This window comes from Mycteria americana, unplaced genomic scaffold (assembly GCF_035582795.1).
Source record: "Mycteria americana isolate JAX WOST 10 ecotype Jacksonville Zoo and Gardens unplaced genomic scaffold, USCA_MyAme_1.0 Scaffold_48, whole genome shotgun sequence".
NCBI lineage: Eukaryota > Metazoa > Chordata > Aves > Ciconiiformes > Ciconiidae > Mycteria > Mycteria americana.
This window is the reverse complement of record NW_027445634.1, coordinates 686,737-698,784: the sequence shown is the minus strand read 5'-3', so window position 1 is coordinate 698,784 and position 12,048 is coordinate 686,737.

Below are 12,048 nucleotides of genomic sequence, written 5' to 3'. Positions count from 1 at the left end.
TATCAGCGCTGCCAGCTTTCGTGTGGGCGCAATGGCTGGACGTTTCAATTTTGGCAGCCGGGCTCTGCCAGAGTCACATAGGCATTGTTGCATCATAACCAACCAAGGCTTTTGCGCAGCGCGAATGTCTGTGCGGCAGCGAATGCAGTTCCAAGGGACAGTGAAATCCAGGTAGAGCTTTCAGTGCTGGCAGATTTCGTCTGGGCGCAATCACTGGACCTTTCAAATTTGGCAGCCGGTCTCTGCCAGAGTCACATAGGCATTGTTGCATCATAAACAACCAAGGCTTGCGCAGAGCGCGAATGTCTGTGCGGCAGCGAATGCAGTTCCAAGGGACAGTGAAAACCAGGTAGAGCTTTCAGTGCTGGCAGCTTTCGTGTGGGCGCAATCGCTGGACGTTTCAAATTTGGCAGCCGGGCTCTGCCAGAGTAACATAGGCATTGTTGCGTCATAACCAACCAAGGCTTTTGCAGAGCGCGAATGTCTGTGCGGCATCGAATGCAGTTCCAAGGGACAGTGAAATCCAGGTAGAGCTTTCAGCGCTGGCAGCTTTCGTGAGGGCGCAATCGGTGTACATTTCAAATTTGGCAGCCATGCTCTGCGAGAGTCACATAGGCATTGTTGCATCATAACCAACCAAGGCTTTTGCGGACCACGAATGTCTGTGCGGCAGCGAATGCAGTTCCAAGGGACAGTGAAAACCAGGTAGAGCTTTCAGTGCTGGCAGCTTTCGTGTGGGCGCAATCAGTGGACGTTTCGAATTTGGCAGACGGGCTCTGCCAGAGTCACATAGGCATTGTTGCATGATAAACAAATAAAGCTTTTGCGGAGCGCGAATGTCTGTGCGGCAGCGAATGCAGTTCCAAGGGACAGTGAAAACCAGGTAGAGCTTTCAGTGCTGGCAGCTTTCGTGTGGGCGCAATCAGTGGACGTTTCAAATTTGGCAGCGGGCTGTGCGAGAGTCACATAGGCATTGTTGCGTCATAACCAACCAAGGCTTGCGCAGAGCGCGAATGTGTGTGCGGCAGCGAATGCAGTTCCAAGGGACAGTGAAATCCAGGTAGAGCTTTCAGCGCTGGCAGCTTTCGTGAGGGCGCATCGGTGTACATTTCAAATTTGGCAGCCATGCTCTGCGAGAGTCACATAGGCATTGTTGCTTCATAACCAACCAAGGCTTTTGCGGACCACGAATGTCTGTGCGGCAGCGAATGCAGTTCCAAGGGACAGTGAAAACCAGGTAGAGCTTTCAGTGCTGGCAGCTTTCGTGTGGGCGCAATCAGTGGACGTTTCGAATTTGGCAGACGGGCTCTGCCAGAGTCACATAGGCATTGTTGCATGATAAACAAATAAAGCTTTTGCGGAGCGCGAATGTCTGTGTGGCAGCGAATGCAGTTCCAAGGGACAGTGAAAACCAGGTAGAGCTTTCAGTGCTGGCAGCTTTCGTGTGGGCGCAATCAGTGGACGTTTCAAATTTGGCAGCGGGCTGTGCGAGAGTCAGATAGGCATTGTTGCGTCATAACCAACCAAGGCTTGCGCAGAGCGCGAATGTCTGTGCGGCAGCGAATGCAGTTCCAAGGGACAGTGAAAACCAGGTAGAGCTTTCAGTGCTGGCAGCTTTCGTGTGGGCGCAATCGCTGGACGTTTCAAATTTGGCAGCTGGTCTCTGCGAGAGTCACATAGGCATTGTTGCATCATAAACAAATAAAGCTTTTGCGGAGAGATAATGTCTGTGTGGCAGCAAATGCAGTTCCAAGGTACAGTGAAAACCAGGTAGAGCTTTCAGTGCTGGCAGCTTTCGTGTGGGCGCAATCGGTGTACATTTCAAATTTGGCAGCGGGCTCTGCGAGAGTCACATAGGCATTGTTGCATCATAACCAACCAAGGCTTGCGCAGAGCGCGAATGTCTGTGCGGCAGCGAATGCAGTTCCAAGGGACAGTGAAATCCAGGTAGAGCTTTCAGCGCTGGCAGCTTTCGTGTGGGCGCAATGGCTGGACGTTTCAATTTTGGCAGCCGGGCTCTGCCAGAGTCACATAGGCATTGTTGCATCATAACCAACCAAGGCTTTTGCGCAGCGCGAATGTCTGTGTGGCAGCGAATGCAGTTCCAAGGGACAGTGAAAACCAGGTAGAGCTTTCAGTGCTGGCAGCTTTCGTGTGGGCGCAATCGCTGGACATTTCAAATTTGGCAGCCGGGCTCTGCCAGAGTCACATAGGCATTGTTGCATGATAAACAAATAAAGCTTATGCGGAGAGATAATGTCTGTGCGGCAGCGAATGCAGTTCCAAGGGACAGTGAAAACCAGGTAGAGCTTTCAGTGCTGGCAGCTTTCGTGTGGGCGCAATCGCTGGACGTTTCAATTTTGGCAGCCGGGCTCTACCAGAGTCACATAGGCATTGTTGCATCATAAGCAACCAAGGCTTTTGCGCAGCGCGAATGTCTGTACGGCAGCGAATGCAGTTCCAAGGGACAGTGAAAACCAGGTAGAGCTTTCAGTGCTGGCAGCTTTCGTGTGGGCGCAATCGCTGGACGTTTCAAATTTGGCAGCCGGTCTCTGCCAAAGTCACATAGGCATTGTTGCGTCATAACCAACCGATGCTTGCGCAGAGCGCGAATGTCTGTGCGGCAGCGAATGCAGTTCCAAGGGACAGTGAAATCCAGGTAGAGCTTTCAGTGCTGGCAGCTTTCGTGTGGGCGCAATCGCTGGACCTTTCAAATTTGGCAGCCGGTCTCTGCCAGAGTCATATAGGCATTGTTGCATCATAAACAACCAAGTCTTGCGCAGAGCGCGAATGTCTGTGCGGCAGCGAATGCAGTTCCAAGGGACAGTGAAAACCAGGTAGAGCTTTCAGTGCTGGCAGCTTTCGTGTGGGCGCAATCAGTGGACGTTTCAAATTTGGCAGCGGGCTGTGCGAGAGTCACATAGGCATTGTTGCGTCATAACCAACCAAGGCTTGCGCAGAGCGCGAATGTCTGTGCGGCAGCGAATGCAGTTCCAAGGGACAGTGAAAACCAGGTAGAGCTTTCAGTGCTGGCAGCTTTCGTGTGGGCGCAATCGCTGGACGTTTCAAATTTGGCAGCCGGGCTCTGCCAGAGTCACATAGGCATTGTTGCGTCATAACCAACCAAGGCTTTTGCAGAGCGCGAATGTCTGTGCGGCATCGAATGCAGTTCCAAGGGACAGTGAACTCCAGATAGAGCTTTCAGCGCTGGCAGCTTTCGTGAGGGCGCAATCGGTGTACATTTCAAATTTGGCAGCCATGCTCTGCGAGAGTCACATAGGCATTGTTGCATCATAACCAACCAAGGCTTTTGCGGACCACGAATGTCTGTGCGGCAGCGAATGCAGTTCCAAGGGACAGTGAAAACCAGGTAGAGCTTTCAGTGCTGGCAGCTTTCATGTGGGCGCAATCAGTGGACATTTCAAATTTGGCAGCGGGCTGTGCGACAGTCACATAGGCATTGTTGAATCATAACCAACCAAGGCTTTTGCAGAGTGTGAATGTCTGTGCGGCAGCAAATGCAGTTCCAAGGGACAGTGAAAACCAGGTAGAGCTTTCAGTGCTGGCAGCTTTCGTGTGGGCGCAATCGCTGGACGTTTCAAATTTGGCAGCCGGGCTCTGCCAGAGTCACATAGGCATTGTTGCATCATAACCGACCAAGGATTTTGCGCAGCGCGAATGTCTGTGCGGCAGCGAATGCAGTTCCAAGGGACAGTGAAAACCAGGTAGAGCTTTCAGTGCTGGCAGCTTTTGTGTGGGCGCAATCGCTGGACGTTTCAATTTTGGCAGCCGGGCTCTGCCAGAGTCACATAGGCATTGTTGCATCATAAACAAATAAAGCTTATGCGGAGAGATAATGTCTGTGTGGCAGCAAATGCAGTTCCAAGGGACAGTGAAAACCAGGTAGAGCTTTCAGTGCTGGCAGCTTTCGTGTGGGCTCAATCGGTGTACATTTCAAATTTGGCAGCGGGCTCTGCGAGAGTCACATAGGCATTGTTGCATCATAACCAACCAAGGCTTGTGCAAAGCGCGAATGTCTGTGCGGCAGCGAATGCAGTTCCAAGGGACAGTGAAATCCAGGTAGAGCTTTCAGCGCTGGCAGCTTTCGTGTGGGCGCAATGGCTGGACGTTTCGAATTTGGCAGCCGGGCTCTGCCAGAGTCACATAGGCATTGTTGCATCATAACCAACCAAGGCTTTTGCGCAGCGCGAATGTCTGTGCGGCAGCGAATGCAGTTCCAAGGGACAGTGAAAACCAGGTAGAGCTTTCAGTGCTGGCAGCTTTCGTGTGGGCGCAATCGCTGGACGTTTCAATTTTGGCAGCCGGGCTCTGCCAGAGTCACATAGGCATTGTTGCATCATAACCAACCAAGGCTTTTGCGCAGAGCGCGAATGTCTGTGCGGCAGCGAATGCAGTTCCAAGGGACAGTGAAAACCAGGTAGAGCTTTCAGTGCTGGCAGCTTTCGTGTGGGCGCAATCGCTGGACGTTTCAAATTTGGCAGCCGGGCTCTGCCAGAGTCACATAGGCATTGTTGCATCATAACCAACCAAGGCTGGCGCAGAGCGCGAATGTCTGTGCCGCATCGAATGCAGTTCCAAGGGACAGTGAAATCCAGGTATAGCTTTCAGTGCTGGCAGCTTTCGTGAGGGCGCAATCGGTGTACATTTCAAATTTGGCAGCCATGCTCTGCGAGAGTCACATAGGCATTGTTGCATCATAACCAACCAAGGCTTTTGCGGACCACGAATGTCTGTGCGGCAGCGAATGCAGTTCCAAGGGACAGTGAAAACCAGGTAGAGCTTTCAGTGCTGGCAGCTTTCGTGTGGGCGCAATCAGTGGACGTTTCGAATTTGGCAGACGGGCTCTGCCAGAGTCACATAGGCATTATTGCGTCATAACCAACCAATGCTTGCGCAGAGCGTGAATGTCTGTGCGGCAGCGAATGCAGTTCCAAGGGACAGTGAAAACCAGGTAGAGCTTTCAGTGCTGGCAGCTTTCGTGTGGGCGCAATCGCTGGACGTTTCAAATTTGGCAGCCGGGCTCTGCCAGAGTCACATAGGCATTGTTGCATGATAAACAAATAAAGCTTTTGCGGAGAGATAATATCTGTGTGGCAGCAAATGCAGTTCCAAGGGACAGTGAAAACCAGGTAGAGCTTTCAGTGCTGGCAGCTTTCGTGTGGGCGCAATCGGTGTACATTTCTAATTTGGCAGCGGGCTCTGCGAGAGTCACATAGGCATTGTTGCATCATAACCAACCAAGGCTTGCGCAGAGCGCGAATGTCTGTGCGGCAGCGAATGCAGTTCCAAGGGACAGTGAAATCCAGGTAGAGCTTTCAGTGCTGGCAGCTTTCGTGTGGGCGCAATCAGTGGACGTTTCAATTGTGGCAGCCGGGCTCTGCCAGAGTCACATAGGCATTGTTGCATCATAACCAACCAAGGCTTTTGCGCAGCGCGAATGTCTGTGCGGCAGCGAATGCAGTTCCAAGGGACAGTGAAAACCAGGTAGAGCTTTCAGTGCTGGCAGCTTTCGTGTGGGCGCAATCGCTGGACGTTTCAAATTTGGCAGCCGGGCTCTGCGAGAGTCACATAGGCATTGTTGCATCATAACCAACCAAGGCTTGCGCAGAGCGCGAATGTCTGTGCGGCAGTGAATGCAGTTCCAAGGGACAGTGAAATCCAGGTAGAGCTTTCAGCGCTGGCAGCTTTCGTGTGGGCGCAATCGGTGTACATTTCAAATTTGGCAGCCGGGCTCTGCGAGAGTCATAGGCATTGTTGCATCATAACCAACCAAGGCTTTTGCGCAGCGCGAATGTCTGTACGGCAGCGAATGCAGTTCCAAGGGACAGTGAAATCCAGGTAGAGCTTTCAGTGCTGGCAGCTTTCATGTGGGCGCAATCGCTGGACGTTTCATATTTGGCAGCTGGGCTCTGCCAGAGTCACATAGGCATTGTTGCATCATAACCAACAAAGACTTTTGCAGAAAGCGAATGTCTGTGCGGCAGCGAATGCAGTTCCAAGGGACAGTGAAATCCAGGTAGAGCTTTCAGTGCTGGCAGCTTTCGTGAGGGCGCAATCGCTGGAGGTTTCAAATTTGGCAGCCGGGCTCTGCCAGAGTCACATAGGCATTGTTGCGTCATAACCAACCAAGGCTTTTGCAGAGCGCGAATGTCTGTGCGGCATCGAATGCAGTTCCAAGGGACAGTGAACTCCAGGTAGAGCTTTCAGCGCTGGCAGCTTTCGTGAGGGCGCAATCGGTGTACATTTCAAATTTGGCAGCCATGCTCTGCGAGAGTCACATAGGCATTGTTGCATCATAACCAACCAAGGCTTTTGCGGACCACGAATGTCTGTGCGGCAGCGAATGCAGTTCCAAGGGACAGTGAAAACCAGGTAGAGCTTTCAGTGCTGGCAGCTTTCGTGAGGGCGCAATCAGTGGACATTTCAAATTTGGCAGCGGGCTGTGCGAGAGTCACATAGGCATTGTTGCATCATAACCAACCAAGGCTTTTGCAGAGTGTGAATGTCTGTGCGGCAGCGAATGCAGTTCCAAGGGACAGTGAAAACCAGGTAGAGCTTTCAGTGCTGGCAGCTTTCGTGTGGGCGCAATCGCTGGACGTTTCAAATTTGGCAGCCGGGCTCTGCCAGAGTCACATAGGCATTGTTGCATCATAACCGACCAAGGATTTTGCGCAGCGCGAATGTCTGTGCGGCAGCGAATGCAGTTCCAAGGGACAGTGAAAACCAGGTAGAGCTTTCAGTGCTGGCAGCTTTTGTGTGGGCGCAATCGCTGGACGTTTCAATTTTGGCAGCCGGGCTCTGCCAGAGTCACATAGGCATTGTTGCATCATAAACAAATAAAGCTTATGCGGAGAGATAATGTCTGTGTGGCAGCAAATGCAGTTCCAAGGGACAGTGAAAACCAGGTAGAGCTTTCAGTGCTGGCAGCTTTCGTGTGGGCTCAATCGGTGTACATTTCAAATTTGGCAGCGGGCTCTGCGAGAGTCACATAGGCATTGTTGCATCATAACCAACCAAGGCTTGTGCAAAGCGCGAATGTCTGTGCGGCAGCGAATGCAGTTCCAAGGGACAGTGAAATCCAGGTAGAGCTTTCAGCGCTGGCAGCTTTCGTGTGGGCGCAATGGCTGGACGTTTCGAATTTGGCAGCCGGGCTCTGCCAGAGTCACATAGGCATTGTTGCATCATAACCAACCAAGGCTTTTGCGCAGCGCGAATGTCTGTGCGGCAGCGAATGCAGTTCCAAGGGACAGTGAAAACCAGGTAGAGCTTTCAGTGCTGGCAGCTTTCGTGTGGGCGCAATCGCTGGACGTTTCAATTTTGGCAGCCGGGCTCTGCCAGAGTCACATAGGCATTGTTGCATCATAACCAACCAAGGCTTTTGCGCAGAGCGCGAATGTCTGTGCGGCAGCGAATGCAGTTCCAAGGGACAGTGAAAACCAGGTAGAGCTTTCAGTGCTGGCAGCTTTCGTGTGGGCGCAATCGCTGGACGTTTCAAATTTGGCAGCCGGGCTCTGCCAGAGTCACATAGGCATTGTTGCATCATAACCAACCAAGGCTGGCGCAGAGCGCGAATGTCTGTGCCGCATCGAATGCAGTTCCAAGGGACAGTGAAAACCAGGTATAGCTTTCAGTGCTGGCAGCTTTCGTGAGGGCGCAATCGGTGTACATTTCAAATTTGGCAGCCATGCTCTGCGAGAGTCACATAGGCATTGTTGCATCATAACCAACCAAGGCTTTTGCGGACCACGAATGTCTGTGCGGCAGCGAATGCAGTTCCAAGGGACAGTGAAAACCAGGTAGAGCTTTCAGTGCTGGCAGCTTTCGTGTGGGCGCAATCAGTGGACGTTTCGAATTTGGCAGACGGGCTCTGCCAGAGTCACATAGGCATTGTTGCGTCATAACCAACCAATGCTTGCGCAGAGCGTGAATGTCTGTGCGGCAGCGAATGCAGTTCCAAGGGACAGTGAAAACCAGGTAGAGCTTTCAGTGCTGGCAGCTTTCGTGTGGGCGCAATCGCTGGACGTTTCAAATTTGGCAGCCGGGCTCTGCCAGAGTCACATAGGCATTGTTGCATCATAACCGAACAAGGATTTTGCGCAGCGCGAATGTCTGTGCGGCAGCGAATGCAGTTCCAAGGGACAGTGAAAACCAGGTAGAGCTTTCAGTGCTGGCAGCTTTCGTGTGGGCGCAATCAGTGGACGTTTCAATTGTGGCAGCCGGGCTCTGCCAGAGTCACATAGGCATTGTTGCATCATAACCAACCAAGGCTTTTGCGCAGCGCGAATGTCTGTGCGGCAGCGAATGCAGTTCCAAGGGACAGTGAAAACCAGGTAGAGCTTTCAGTGCTGGCAGCTTTCGTGTGGGCGCAATCGCTGGACGTTTCAAATTTGGCAGCCGGGCTCTGCGAGAGTCACATAGGCATTGTTGCATCATAACCAACCAAGGCTTGCGCAGAGCGCGAATGTCTGTGCGGCAGTGAATGCAGTTCCAAGGGACAGTGAAATCCAGGTAGAGCTTTCAGCGCTGGCAGCTTTCGTGTGGGCGCAATCGGTGTACATTTCAAATTTGGCAGCCGGGCTCTGCGAGAGTCATAGGCATTGTTGCATCATAACCAACCAAGGCTTTTGCGCAGCGCGAATGTCTGTACGGCAGCGAATGCAGTTCCAAGGGACAGTGAAATCCAGGTAGAGCTTTCAGTGCTGGCAGCTTTCATGTGGGCGCAATCGCTGGACGTTTCATATTTGGCAGCTGGGCTCTGCCAGAGTCACATAGGCATTGTTGCATCATAACCAACAAAGACTTTTGCAGAAAGCGAATGTCTGTGCGGCAGCGAATGCAGTTCCAAGGGACAGTGAAATCCAGGTAGAGCTTTCAGTGCTGGCAGCTTTCGTGAGGGCGCAATCGCTGGAGGTTTCAAATTTGGCAGCCGGGCTCTGCCAGAGTCACATAGGCATTGTTGCGTCATAACCAACCAAGGCTTTTGCAGAGCGCGAATGTCTGTGCGGCATCGAATGCAGTTCCAAGGGACAGTGAACTCCAGGTAGAGCTTTCAGCGCTGGCAGCTTTCGTGAGGGCGCAATCGGTGTACATTTCAAATTTGGCAGCCATGCTCTGCGAGAGTCACATAGGCATTGTTGCATCATAACCAACCAAGGCTTTTGCGGACCACGAATGTCTGTGCGGCAGCGAATGCAGTTCCAAGGGACAGTGAAAACCAGGTAGAGCTTTCAGTGCTGGCAGCTTTCGTGAGGGCGCAATCAGTGGACATTTCAAATTTGGCAGCGGGCTGTGCGAGAGTCACATAGGCATTGTTGCATCATAACCAACCAAGGCTTTTGCAGAGTGTGAATGTCTGTGCGGCAGCGAATGCAGTTCCAAGGGACAGTGAAAACCAGGTAGAGCTTTCAGTGCTGGCAGCTTTCGTGTGGGCGCAATCGCTGGACGTTTCAAATTTGGCAGCCGGGCTCTGCCAGAGTCACATAGGCATTGTTGCATCATAACCGACCAAGGATTTTGCGCAGCGCGAATGTCTGTGCGGCAGCGAATGCAGTTCCAAGGGACAGTGAAAACCAGGTAGAGCTTTCAGTGCTGGCAGCTTTTGTGTGGGCGCAATCGCTGGACGTTTCAATTTTGGCAGCCGGGCTCTGCCAGAGTCACATAGGCATTGTTGCATCATAAACAAATAAAGCTTATGCGGAGAGATAATGTCTGTGTGGCAGCAAATGCAGTTCCAAGGGACAGTGAAAACCAGGTAGAGCTTTCAGTGCTGGCAGCTTTCGTGTGGGCTCAATCGGTGTACATTTCAAATTTGGCAGCGGGCTCTGCGAGAGTCACATAGGCATTGTTGCATCATAACCAACCAAGGCTTGTGCAAAGCGCGAATGTCTGTGCGGCAGCGAATGCAGTTCCAAGGGACAGTGAAATCCAGGTAGAGCTTTCAGCGCTGGCAGCTTTCGTGTGGGCGCAATGGCTGGACGTTTCGAATTTGGCAGCCGGGCTCTGCCAGAGTCACATAGGCATTGTTGCATCATAACCAACCAAGGCTTTTGCGCAGCGCGAATGTCTGTGCGGCAGCGAATGCAGTTCCAAGGGACAGTGAAAACCAGGTAGAGCTTTCAGTGCTGGCAGCTTTCGTGTGGGCGCAATCGCTGGACGTTTCAATTTTGGCAGCCGGGCTCTGCCAGAGTCACATAGGCATTGTTGCATCATAACCAACCAAGGCTTTTGCGCAGAGCGCGAATGTCTGTGCGGCAGCGAATGCAGTTCCAAGGGACAGTGAAAACCAGGTAGAGCTTTCAGTGCTGGCAGCTTTCGTGTGGGCGCAATCGCTGGACGTTTCAAATTTGGCAGCCGGGCTCTGCCAGAGTCACATAGGCATTGTTGCATCATAACCAACCAAGGCTGGCGCAGAGCGCGAATGTCTGTGCCGCATCGAATGCAGTTCCAAGGGACAGTGAAAACCAGGTATAGCTTTCAGTGCTGGCAGCTTTCGTGAGGGCGCAATCGGTGTACATTTCAAATTTGGCAGCCATGCTCTGCGAGAGTCACATAGGCATTGTTGCATCATAACCAACCAAGGCTTTTGCGGACCACGAATGTCTGTGCGGCAGCGAATGCAGTTCCAAGGGACAGTGAAAACCAGGTAGAGCTTTCAGTGCTGGCAGCTTTCGTGTGGGCGCAATCAGTGGACGTTTCGAATTTGGCAGACGGGCTCTGCCAGAGTCACATAGGCATTGTTGCGTCATAACCAACCAATGCTTGCGCAGAGCGTGAATGTCTGTGCGGCAGCGAATGCAGTTCCAAGGGACAGTGAAAACCAGGTAGAGCTTTCAGTGCTGGCAGCTTTCGTGTGGGCGCAATCGCTGGACGTTTCAAATTTGGCAGCCGGGCTCTGCCAGAGTCACATAGGCATTGTTGCATCATAACCGAACAAGGATTTTGCGCAGCGCGAATGTCTGTGCGGCAGCGAATGCAGTTCCAAGGGACAGTGAAAACCAGGTAGAGCTTTCAGTGCTGGCAGCTTTTGTGTGGGCGCAATCGCTGGACGTTTCAAATTTGGCAGCCGGTCTCTGCCAGAGTCACATAGGCATTGTTGCATGATAAACAAATAAAGCTTTTGCGGAGAAATAATATCTGTGTGGCAGCAAATGCAGTTCCAAGGGACAGTGAAAACCAGGTAGAGCTTTCAGTGCTGGCAGCTTTCGTGTGGGCGCAATCGGTGTACATTTCTAATTTGGCAGCGGGCTCTGCGAGAGTCACATAGGCATTGTTGCATCATAACCAACCAAGGCTTGCGCAGAGCGCGAATGTCTGTGCGGCAGCGAATGCAGTTCCAAGGGACAGTGAAATCCAGGTAGAGCTTTCAGCGCTGGCAGCTTTCGTTTGGGCGCAATGGCTGGACGTTTCAATTTTGGCAGCCGGGCTCTGCCAGAGTCACATAGGCATTGTTGCATCATAACCAACCAAGGCTTTTGCGCAGCGCGAATGTCTGTGCGGCAGCGAATGCAGTTCCAAGGGACAGTGAAAACCAGGTAGAGCTTTCAGTGCTGGCAGCTTTCGTGTGGGCGCAATCAGTGGACGTTTCAATTGTGGCAGCCGGGCTCTGCCAGAGTCACATAGGCATTGTTGCATCATAACCAACCAAGGCTTTTGCACAGCGCGAATGTCTGTGCGGCAGCGAATGCAGTTCCAAGGGACAGTGAAAACCAGGTAGAGCTTTCAGTGCTGGCAGCTTTCGTGTGGGCGCAATCGCTGGACGTTTCAAATTTGGCAGCCGGGCTCTGCGAGAGTCACATAGGCATTGTTGCATCATAACCAACCAAGGCTTGCGCAGAGCGCGAATGTCTGTGCGGCAGCGAATGCAGTTCCAAGGGACAGTGAAATCCAGGTAGAGCTTTCAGCGCTGGCAGCTTTCGTGTGGGCGCAATCGGTGTACATTTCAAATTTGGCAGCCGGGCTCTGCGAGAGTCATAGGCATTGTTGCATCATAACCAACCAAGGCTTTTGCGGACCACGAATGTCTGTGCG